Raw genomic sequence first — 11991 nt, 5'->3', positions numbered from 1 at the left:
CCGTCTCCACCCTCACCCATTAATCGATCCACATTAACTCTCTCTCTCCATTAGAGGCAAGATTTTAAACCAGTGAGGGGAAAAAGGAGTCTACAACATCAATCTGGCATGTAGCTCCCATATATTGGGCAAACGAGTGACACTCCAACTATAATGCAAGGCATCCTAAAATATAAATAATAGATAGCCAAGAGAAGAAAAGAAAGGAACTGAGTAGCAGAAAAGCAGTGATAGTGAGTGAGGTAAGGAAAGGGAAGGGAAGGTTTACGGGGGAGAAAGGCCGCGGTGCTCCCAGGTGTGGCGGGCTAAGATAGGAACTATGAGTGAGATTGCTATCCGCTCAAGGGCCGAACAGTGCTCGAAACGCTTTAGTATCTTTGAAAAGGATCCAGGGCTGCCAAATTTTTTAAAAATTTCTCACTGTCCCCTGTTGCCTCTGGACAAGTCCTCCATATAACATATGGAGGCCATTTCCTGTTGCCACTCTTGCAATGATGGAAGTATCGTCGTCCGCCAGTGCCTAGGGATCACTGAGCGGGCTGCTGTTAGACAAAATCTAAGCAGATCTCCCTTTTGTGTTTTAATAGAGCCAGGCAGCATGGACAGCAACGAGATTTGTGGTGATGGTGTCACCGATTTTCCAGTAATTTTGGTGTATATCTGAAACACCTCCAACCAAAAGGGCCTGATCAGCAAACACTCCCACCAAATATGCAGCATCGTCCCGGAGGCCCCCCCACATCGCCAACAAAACTCTGATACAGAGGGGAAGATCTTATGTAGCTTTACTGGATATTGATACCATCTGGATAGAATTTTGTAGTTCTTTTCTTTTGCATAACCAGCTGTAGACATCTTATGGGTAAACAGGTAAGCTTTCTGCTTATCCTCCTCAGTAAAAGAAGTGCCCAGTTCTGTCTCCCAGTTAGCTATGAAATTTGGGTCTATGTCTGTATCCGGGGCCGCCTGACTCAGTAATTTGTAAATGACTGAAATTAAATGAGATGGAGGGGATTTTTGCAAAAACAAACCCTCAAACAGGGTCGGAGAAATGTCAGGTACGTGTTTCCAGTGTCTCAGTCGATTACTAACAAAGGAGTATAGTTGTCGATACTCAATCCATGACAACAGGCGCGGGGGGTCCAGGCCCTGCATATCCTCAAAAGGCATGATATCCTTCCCTTTCAAAGCATGATATACCCTAAAATCATCTTCCAGCGCAGAAAGGAGGAACGTGTAATTCCCAGGGAAAATTCCGGGTTGGAAAAAATCAAAGTGAGCAGAAGCAGGGGGCCTGTCAAGGAGCCCCTCTGCCTCACCCGATCCGACACTTTAAGCGTGGCCTTGATTAGAAAGTCAGCTGCAGGTGACTTCACCCCCTCACGTGACTCCAGCCATGGCAGATACTTCGTGGGCACCGGCGCTCTTCCCTGTTCCAACACGACCCATTTTTTATGTGTAGCCGAAAACTGCCAGTCGAACATACGCAACAAGAGGGCGGCCTGATGGTATCTACGAAGATCTGGCAATCCAGCTCCAGCCCCTCCCCTACCAATGGGTCTGGTTAAGATCTGATATCTTACTCTCGCCCTAGAGTGGCCTCATACGAATTTGATTAATGCCGATTTAAGTGTGCAAAACAAACTCGCCGGTGGCAAAATAGGAACCTCCTGAAAGACATACAGGAACCGCGGTAGCACGTCCATTTTGAATGAGTTGATGCGTCCGAACTACGAAATAGGTTTTTTATGGTATGATAGTAGGTCTTTAAGTGTTCGTGTCAACAGGGTCTGATAATTCAGAGAATACAGAAGTGTGAGATCAGCAGGCAGTTGTATACCTAAATATGTGATTGCTTTGGGTTGCCACCGAAACGAGAAGTTTTGTTTAGCTAATGACACCTCAGAAGGCTGCATGGTAACATTCAGAGCTTCCGTTTTTGAATAATTTACTTTAAAGTTGCTCAGATCTCCAAATTTCTCAAACTCCGTCAACAAGGAGGGCAGAGTAATGTGAGGCTGGGAGATATAAATCAATAAGTCGTCAGCGTATAGGGAGGTCTTGTATATCCTGCCTTCCACTTGTAGACCGTGTATACAGGGACTCTTGCACCCCTCCAATCTATCCTAAACTCTGCGGCCCGCTTAATCCACCTTTCCCCTCGCTATTCCCCAGCCTCGCCACTCTGCCAATCCCTTCACTGGCTTCCCATCGCCCAACGACTCCAGTTCAAAACATTAACCATACAAAGCCATGCACAACCTGTCTCCTCCTTACATCTGTGACCTAGTCTCCCGGTACCTACCCGCACGCAACCTCAGATCCTCACAAGATCTCCTTCTCTACTCCTCTCTTATCTCCTCTTCCCACAATCACGTACAAGATTTCTTCCGTGCCTCCCCCATACTCTGGAACGCTCTACCACAGCATATCAGACTCTCCCCTACCGTGGAAAGCTTCAAGAGGAAACTCAAGACCCACCTCTTCCAACAAGCCTACAACCTACAATAACCCTCAGTCCAGTACACCACTGCGCAACCAGCTCTGTCCTTACCTATTGTACCATCACCCATTCCCTATAGACTGTGAGCCCTTTCGGGCAGGGTCCTCTCTCCTCCTATACCAGTCTGTTTTGTACTGTTAATGATTGTTCTACGTATACCCTCTTTCACTGTAAAGTGCCATGGAATAAATGGCGCTATAAAAATTAATAATAATTCCTCCTTATGTCATTGGCCAGATGCTCCATCACTACCACGTATAACAACGGGGAGAGAGGGCACCCTTGTCTCGTACCATTCCTTATAGTGATGGGCCGGGACAACGCTCCATTGGCCTTGATCCATGCCGAGGGACACGTATACAATGCCAATATCTTTTGTAGAAAGCGGGGGCCCAGGCCAATCTTTTTCAATGCCGCGCGAAGGAAATCCCAGTGTACACTGTCGAAGGCCTTCTCGGCGTCCACCGACAGAAGGCCCATAGATGTGGAGGAGGAGATTGCATTTGCCATAAGTAATAATGTCTTATTTACATTATCTCGGGCCTCTCTGCCCTGTACAAAGCCGACTTGGTCTGAATTAATAATTGCAGGAAGCAGGGGAGCCAATCTATTAGCCAGTGTTTTGGAGAACAACTTCACGTCCACGTTTAATAAAGAAATCGGCCTATAATTAGAAACCATAGATGGATCTTTCCCTGGTTTTGGTATTACTGTAATATAAGCATCCAGGGACTGTGCTGCAAATGGGGATGTGTCAGAAACTGCATTAAAAACCTTTGTGAGAAATGGTGTTATTAATTCTCTAAATGCCTTATAAAATGCTGGGGAAAACCCATCTGGGCCAGGGCTCTTACCGGCTGGAGTATTTTTGATCACCACACCAATCTCCTCTTCTGTAAACTGCTCTTCCAGTTGAGAGACCTCCTCATTCCCCAGCGGCCTGGACGCAGTTTCTGCCACATATCCATCAATTCGCTCTGACAAATTACTCGGCCCCATGTCTGCTAAGCGGCCCCTAATGTTATAGAGGTCTGAATAAAATGTCCGCATTTCCTCCAAAATCTCCACCGGGTTACTCGTGTCCGAACCGCCCCGCCGCTGTTAGGGTGAGATAAACAACGTATTATTACGGGGATGAAGAAGGCGCGACAGGGGCTTGCCGCACTTGTCTGAGTGTTGGTGTAGAAAACGTTTGTAGTGATTTCGGTATCTGAGGTATTTCTCGTTAAGAAGTGACCTAAGGTCTTCTGCCAGGACCCCCGCCGATCTGTGTCTTTTATATGCAGATTCCAGCCTATGTATCGTGTCAAGTAATTCCTTAATTTGTGAACTCTTCATTCTCTTAATGCATGCCCCATGTTTTATCAGGACCCCCCTAATCACGCACTTAAATGCTTCCCACTGAAGGGGTAGGGAAGTGAGGTCCGCCGCATGTGTCTCCATAAAAACCCCAATCGATTCCTTGATGTCATTCACGCACACCGTATCCTTCAAGAGGTTACATTGAGTTTCCATGTCCACTCGCGCGTCTGGCCGTTAGGAGGAGAAATAGTTAGAAAAATGGGCGTGTGATCCGACCAAACCACGCTACCGATCTCGGCAACTGGGCTCCAAGTGAGAGCATGCTGACTTATCAAAAAGAAATCAATACGACTATATGAATCGTGTGGGTTTGAGTAGAAGGTATAGTCCCTTCCAGATGGATTTAATATCCGCCACACGTCTACCAATTGTGACTGGTGCATCTCCTGCTTAAATGACCTTAAGTGGGACAGGGGGATCACACTTCTGCCCGACGAGGTATCCACTGATGGGTTCAAAGGAAGGTAAAATCCCCTCCCAAGATTACCACCCCCTCCGAGAATTCCGCCAACACCCGAAGGAAGCTTCGCCCTGCCCTTGACTGTCCTACGTTGGGTGCGTACCACCCTGCTACTGTGAACACTGTATTCGCAATACGCAACTTAATTATGGCATATCTGCCTTCCGGATCTAACTTTACGTCTATCATGGAATGTGCTAAAGATTTGTGAAGGGCCAGTGACACCCCCCTGGACCTGGATTCTGTGTTAGCGCTGTGATACCAGGTCGAGTAGTAACGGTTTGTCATGTTGGGGATACAGCCGACTTTAAAATGAGTTTCTTGAAGAAGAATGTGTACCCTCTGTTTTTGCATATCGTATAAGATTTGTGCCCGTTTTTGGGGGGTGTTGAACCCTTTAACATTCAAAGAGCCGAATTTTAGTTCCACCATGACTCCACACCCGGGTCTCGGACCACAAACTGTAAAAGGGAGGGAAGTAGGATAAGTGGCTAAAAGGGGTGGGGGGGAGAATGGGAAGAGGAAAAGCGAAGAAAAATGAGAAATGAAAAAAAAACAGGTAAAGAGGAAGGTATAGACAACTGCAAAGAGAGAAGAAAAAAAAAAGGGATTAGAAAAAGATTATATATGAAAGTACTTCAGCACCGCAGAAGGGCTGAAGTTGTCGTCTAACCAGACGACTGATTGGGGCGGGATTTTTATATAGCTGCTCATTGGCCTGCCAAGTGCAGCACCAGAAAAGAGGCGGACTGAACACGGAGGGGAACTCCCCCCGACCCAGCATGCACCACCTGAGCAACTTATGTCTTTCAACATAATTTTACAATTTCACATTCTGCCCACACTCCCAACCAACACTGCGGCCATGAGCGTGGGCCCCACAGGGACGAGCCAGCCCCTCAGACGGAGCTGAACGTCCCCAAAGGGGCCACGATCCAGGCCATTGCCTCCAAAGAGGGGGCCGCCTCCAGCACACTTCAACAATGCAACACAAAAACAATTGTTAATACTTTTTTTCCTCGTTGTGCATTTTAAACTACTACAGGAGAAATTAAACCATAGCTCTCAAACAAAATTGAGTATCAGCTTTTTCTTTTCATCTCAATTACACATTTCAGCCACGATCTACAGGGGCTTCCTGCTGATTTCCCCTCCTAGACCTGAGAGCTCTGATCTGTATGAGCTTTCCAATCTGTCTATATATGACTCCATGTCAGCTTTCGTTGGGATATTTCTAATATGGGAGCTAAGGCCCTCCAGCACCCTCCACATCTGGTGCATGGACTGGTGTGCTGGGAAACCCTCCTCCTTACTGATGTTAGTAATCTCAGCAGTTTGTGCAGCGATATCTAATCTTGTTGTGGCATGTGATCCTGTAGGGGAGCTCCCCACATATGACACAGTCCCAGCAGCTCCCAGGGGCACAGAGGGAACGCTCATCTCCAAACCTGCTGCAGTTTCGTGGCCGGGCGACACCGCTCCTCTCCCCTCCATTAGCCAGACCTCCAGGCCTGAGATAATGTGCAGACTCCCACTGGAAGGGAGGTAAGAGGGAATTCTGCCCGCTGAGGGCCTCCCGCTGTCATTGTTCTGTCCTCCTGGTCCTGCACAGGGGGATGCCTCCTGGGTGTAGTCTGCGGTCGCTCCTGCTGTACCACCAGTGTACGTGGGGGCAGCACCATCTTGCGCTCCCACCGCGGGAGCCGCGCTGGCCTGTTCCCCACTAACCTGCGTCTGTTCCCAGTCGCTGCAGATCTCTGCCGCCTGCCCCTCCATGCCGCTTGCAGCTGGTAAATCTTCAGCGGCCGCCGCTACCGCAGCACTTAGTGACCGGCCGCTTCTAGTGAGCATTGCTGAGTCAGCCATCTTGCGCCCAGGAGCCTCCTGAGCCGGGTTCAGCATGTAGCTCCGTATATCGCGAGCAGGGGTCCCCGATGGATTAGATGTGGGCTGGGAGCTTCCTTTCCTCTTCTTCTTGCCCATTCGCTGTCTGAGGCCAGGTAAAAGAGACGCTGTTGCAGTGTATCCCTAGGTCAGGGCAGGAGCAGATTACCCAGGCTTCTTTATCCCTCCATGTCCAGGCCACGCCCTGCTTCTTGTAGCTTTTAATGAGTTCCTAGATCCTGGATGAAGGTATATTTGACCATTCCTGTTTACAAAACAATTCCAGTTAAGTTAAGTTTGATGGTCGCCGAGCATGGACAGCACGCTTCAAATCATCCCACAGATGTTCAATGATATTCAGGTCTGGGGACTGGGATGGCCATTCCAGAACATTGTAATTGTTCCTCTGCATGAATGCCTGAGTAGATTTGGAGCGGTGTTTTGGATCATTGTCTTGCTGAAATATCCATCCCCTGCGTAACTTCAACTTCGTCACTGATTCTTGCACATTATTGTCAAGAATCTGCTGATACTGAGTTTAATCCATTCGACCCTCAACTTTAACAAGATTCCTGGTGCCGGCATTGGCCACACAGCCCCAAAGCATGATAGAACCTCCACCAAATTTTACTGTGGGTAGCAAGTGCTTTTCTTGGAATGCCGTGTTTTTTTGCCTCCATGCATAACGCCTTTTTGTATGACCAAACAACTCAATCTTTGTTTCATCAGTCCACAGGACCTTCTTCCAAAATGTAACTGGCTTGTCCAAATGTGCTTCTGCATACCTCAGGCGACTCTGTTTGTGGTGTGCTTGCAGAAACGGCTTCTTTCGCATCACTCTCCCATGCAGCTTCTCCTTGTGCAAAGTGCGCTCTATTGTTGACCGATGCACATTGACACCATCTGCAGCAAGATGATGCTGCAGGTCTTTGGAGGTGGTCTGTGGATTGTCCTTGACTGTTCTCACAATTCTTCTTCTCTGACTTTCTGATATTTTTCTTGGCCTGACACTTCTGGGCTTAACAAGAACTGTACCTGTGTTCTTCCATTTCCTTACTATGTTCCTCACAGTGGAAACTGACAGTTTAAATCTCTGAGGCAACTTTTTGTATCCTTCCCCTGAACAAATATGTTGAATAATCTTTGTTTTCAGATCATTTGAGAGTTGTTTTGAGGAGCCCATGATGCCACTCTTCATAAGAGATTCAAATAGGAGAGCAACTTGCAAGTGGCCACCTTAAATACCTTTTCTCATGATTGGATACACCTGCCTATGAAGTTCAAAGCGCAATGAGGTTACAAAACCAATTTAGTGCTTTAGTAAGTCAGCAAAAAGTAGTTACCAGTGTTCAAATCAAGAAATTGATAAGAGTGCCCATACATTTGCACCGGTCAAATTTTGTTTAAATGCGGATTGCACATTTTCTGTTAGTACAACAAACCTCATTTCAATCCAGAAATATTACTGAGTCCATCAATTATTAGATATATCAAACTGAAATAGCTGTTGCAAAAATCCAAATTGTTATAAAGAAAAAAGGTAAACATTAATAGGGGTGCCCAAACTTTTTCATATGACTGTATGTGGAAAAAATACCAATTTTATCCATTTTCAACCTTTTCACTGGTCTTCTGTCTCTTTTCTGAGAGACCACTATACGGAAGCAGGCAACAAGCTCAGCAGGTGAGTATTTACTCTTACAAGCACCTTCCTCCTCAGATGAGGACATGTTAATCTGCTCAGGTGCTGACAATTCAGCAGTATTGGTCTCCATCTCAGGGCTGCTCAGCTGTGGGAAGCCAGTGCTGTTCCCAGCATTCCCCTAAGCAGATTCAGGAGTCTCAGCTACTTTGCATACCACAGGTGTAGAATTAGGTTCCAATCATGGCACCTGCACCTCATTAGTAACCACCCGCACGTCATTAGTAACCACCCGCACGTCATTAGTAACCACCTGCACAGTACTACTCTCCACAACTGACACACTTTCACCAATTGTAGGAGGAGGTGGAGAATGGGAATTCACCTCTGAAGCAAGCAATAAAGTCTGTACAATTCAAGCAGTTTCACCAACTTTCATACAGGCTGTACAATTTCACCAACTTTCACAGTTTGGATATTAGCACTGATATTAAACCTAGCCAGTCTTTTGTCAAAATGCTCCCTCTCAAGAACATACTGATCATTAAGGGTCGGGCAGGACTTGCATGTGTGATCCGCATCCCCATAGAAGTCACACATGGGTTAATGGGCAAGTGGAAGCATCATGCCCTGTTTTCTTACAGTTTCTGCAGGTAACCCACTGCTGGCAATTCTCCTTTACATGTCCTTTACATGTCCATACCAGAAAAAACTGCGGCAAAAAGATGGTTGTCCAGCTTAGTGGAGAAACCCTCTATTACCGCCGATTAAAATTTTAGCCGGGGGGTTCATAATCCCGCCAACACCCTATAGGTCAAGTCTAAAGGGAACCCAAAACTTTATATTGGCATTGAAAACAAAAAATTTTTTCTGTGCAATGCCACTCTTCACAGAGGAAAAGTACCTTGCAAAAAGGCCTTAATCATGGTGGGCTCAATAAGTGGGTTAAACATATAGACAGTGAGGGGTCTCTCAACAGCAGAAAACAAAGACTTATCAGAAATGTACCTCATGCTGGTGGTTGTGGTGCCTCTACAGGTCTTTATAGAAATTAAGGCAGTCTTCCTCATGATAAAAAAAATATTGTACTGGAGGATGGAAATTCTTGCATGCAAAAGACCTTGTCCAGTTCAGTGCCACCCAGGTCCATGACGTCGTTCTCCACAATGTGTCCTAATTGCAAAGACGAGTTCGCCGCCGCTACAGTTAGACGAACAGTATTCTTCACTGTAGCCATTCCTAGAAAAATTCCCAGGGCATACGATCGCAACCTTCAGCACGGAAGTCGCCTTCCATGGAAAGACCCACAGCCCAGACCCAGCAAGATTTCCCTCACTGGATCTTAGCTAAAAGGCCGAGAAGCGATAACCCAAAATGGTTTCAACTTTGCGTTACACCTTGGCCTATGCTGGCCACATCTTAGGGAAATGGAGACAAACCCATGACTTTAGAAAACATCTTGTCACCTAACAAAGACATTAAAAAGGCTGTTTTGCAGAGCAAAAACAAGACCTCTTGTGCTTTTTTCAGCTGCCGCCCACTGCCATGAATCTAACTAACTCCTCCTTTTGGAAAAGCCCATCCCTCTTCCTCCTTTCGCTCTTTCCAATTCATGTCACAAACATAGACTGACTGCTTGCCTTTCCTTCACAGTCACCCTCTCCATCCGTAACCCTAGCAAGCCATTCCACCCTCTCCATCCGTAACCCTAGCAAGCCATTCCACCCTCTCCATCCGTAACCCCAGCAAGCCATTCCACCCTCTCCATCCGTAACCCCAGCAAGCCATTCCACCCTCTCTCAGCCTCCCCTCCTTTCCATCGCACACTCCGCCAACCACTGACCAATTACTCCTGCTCAGCTGGCTGTATAGGCAGAGGCCTTATTGTGAGGTCATCAAGTATTGTGACACACCAGAAGGGGTGGCTGCATTGTGACACGCGAACATTCTTCTGACGTTCTGGCTGCATTGTGACATGCCAGTGTTCGGTCTCTTTCTACTGACTGTCCAAAGGAAAAACAAAGTTAAACAAACAAAAATTTATTAAACAAAACTTAAAGGAAACTTGTGTTTTGCTATTACAAATTATTTTTATTATTAATAATTAATAGTATTGTTAATATTATAATGCCCATTGTTATTATACATTGCTTTTGTTACATTATCATGAATCGCAGCTCTGTGCAATACATTAGTCATCCGTGGCTGTCCCCAATTGGGCTCATAAGCTAAATCCCTATCATGACCTCTCCTTTTGCAGGATACTGCACCGAAGCAAACAGAGTTCGCCAAGTTCAGTCAAGGGTTTGCTCTTTGGCGCAGCTTTCGACCAAAGCGGGAAAAACTGAAAGAAAAAAAAGAAGGGAAAATTCTAAAAAGTTACAGTAATTAGCCAAATTGAGCAAATTAGCCTGCTTGTTTTCAATAAATTAATTAGTCAATCATTTAAATTCAATTCTGCTACCTGGAGGTACTGCAATACCAGGTCAATGCGTGGAGTGGACAGATCAAGCTCTTCTTCCATATCCCTGTTCTAAAAATCCATTTAATATATAACCCCCAGATAGGGGACGTATCAGATATTAAACTGATAAGAACTGATTTTTTTTTTTTTTAAAAACCATTTAGGTTGCGTAATCATCCAGAATCAGAAGTGTCACCTCTGAGTGGTTTCACAACTTATCCGTATGCAACGTAAACTCATCCTCATGGCCATTTTATTTCAAAAGAGTGATAAAAATGTGTATAACACACCCATAGCCGTAAATCAGTAACCAAAAGCAGAAAAGTAAAAACCATTACACCCAGTGCTTCCATTTCAGAAATTTCCATTCACCCTCAGCATCCATACCTCTTTCACCATCCCATTTATAGCAGAAATACAATTTGTCCAAAACCATCCTGACACAATCTCTCACTTCAAAACTCTCATTCCTATATACAGTTAGGTCCAGAAATATTTGGACAGTGACACAATTTTCGCGAGTTGGGCTCTGCATGCCACCACATTGGATTTGAAATGAAATCTCTACAACAGAATTCAAGTGCAGATTGTAACGTTTAATTTGAAGGTTTGAACAAAAATATCTGATAGAAATTGTAGGAATTGTACACATTTCTTTACAAACACTCCACATTTTAGGAGGTCAAAAGTAATTGGAAAAATAAACCAAACCCAAAAAAAAACTTTTAGTTTCAATATTTTGTTGCGAATCCTTTGGAGGCGATCACTGCCTTAAGTCTGGAACCCATGGACATCACCAAACGCTGGGTTTCCTCCTTCTTAATGCTTTACAGCCGCAGCCTTCAGGTCTTGCTTGTTTGTGGGTCTTTCCGTCTTAAGTATGGATTTGAGCAAGTGAAATGCATGCTCAATTGGGTTAAGATCTGGTGATTGACTTGGCCATTGCAGCATGTTCCACTTTTTTGCACTCATGAACTCCTGGGTAGCTTTGGCTGTATGCTTGGGGTCATTGTCCATCTGTACTATGAAGCGCCGTCCGATCAACTTTGCGGCATTTGGCTGAATCTGGGCTGAAAGTATATCCCGGTACACTTCAGAATTCATCCGGCTACTCTTGTCTGCTGTTATGTCATCAATAAACACAAGTGACCCAGTGCCATTGAAAGCCATGCATGCCCATGCCATCACGTTGCCTCCACCATGTTTTACAGAGGATGTGGTGTGCCTTGGATCATGTGCCGTTCCCTTTCTTCTCCAAACTTTTTTCTTCCCATCATTCTGGTACAGGTTGATCTTTGTCTCATCTGTCCATAGAATACTTTTCTAGAACTGAGCTGGCTTCATGAGGTGTTTTTCAGCAAATTTAACTCTGGCCTGTCTATTTTTGGAATTGATGAATGGTTTGCATCTAGATGTGAACCCTTTGTATTTACTTTCACGGAGTCTTCTCTTTACTGTTGACTTAGAGATAGATACACCTACTTCACTGAGAGTGTTCTGGACTTCAGTTGATGTTGTGAACGGGTTCTTCTTCACCAAAGAAAGTATGCGGCGATCATCCACCACTGTTGTCATCCGTGGACGCCCAGGCCTTTTTGAGTTCCCAAGCTCACCAGTCAATTCCTTTTTTCTCAGAATGTACCCGACTGTTGATTTTGCTACTCCAAGCATGTCTG

General features: G+C 45.5%; 1 pseudogene; it reads right to left on the bottom strand.

Moving 5' to 3' along the window:
* Positions 1–10298: 10298 nt before the first annotated feature.
* Positions 10299–10475, bottom strand: LOC142313448 (U2 spliceosomal RNA; annotated as a pseudogene).
* Between the last annotated feature and the right edge of the window lie 1516 nt (positions 10476–11991).

The sequence above is a fragment of the Anomaloglossus baeobatrachus genome, chromosome 5 (assembly GCF_048569485.1).
Source record: "Anomaloglossus baeobatrachus isolate aAnoBae1 chromosome 5, aAnoBae1.hap1, whole genome shotgun sequence".
NCBI lineage: Eukaryota > Metazoa > Chordata > Amphibia > Anura > Aromobatidae > Anomaloglossus > Anomaloglossus baeobatrachus.
Note: the sequence above shows the minus strand (reverse complement) of the source record. Positions and strands in the feature narration are given on the sequence as shown.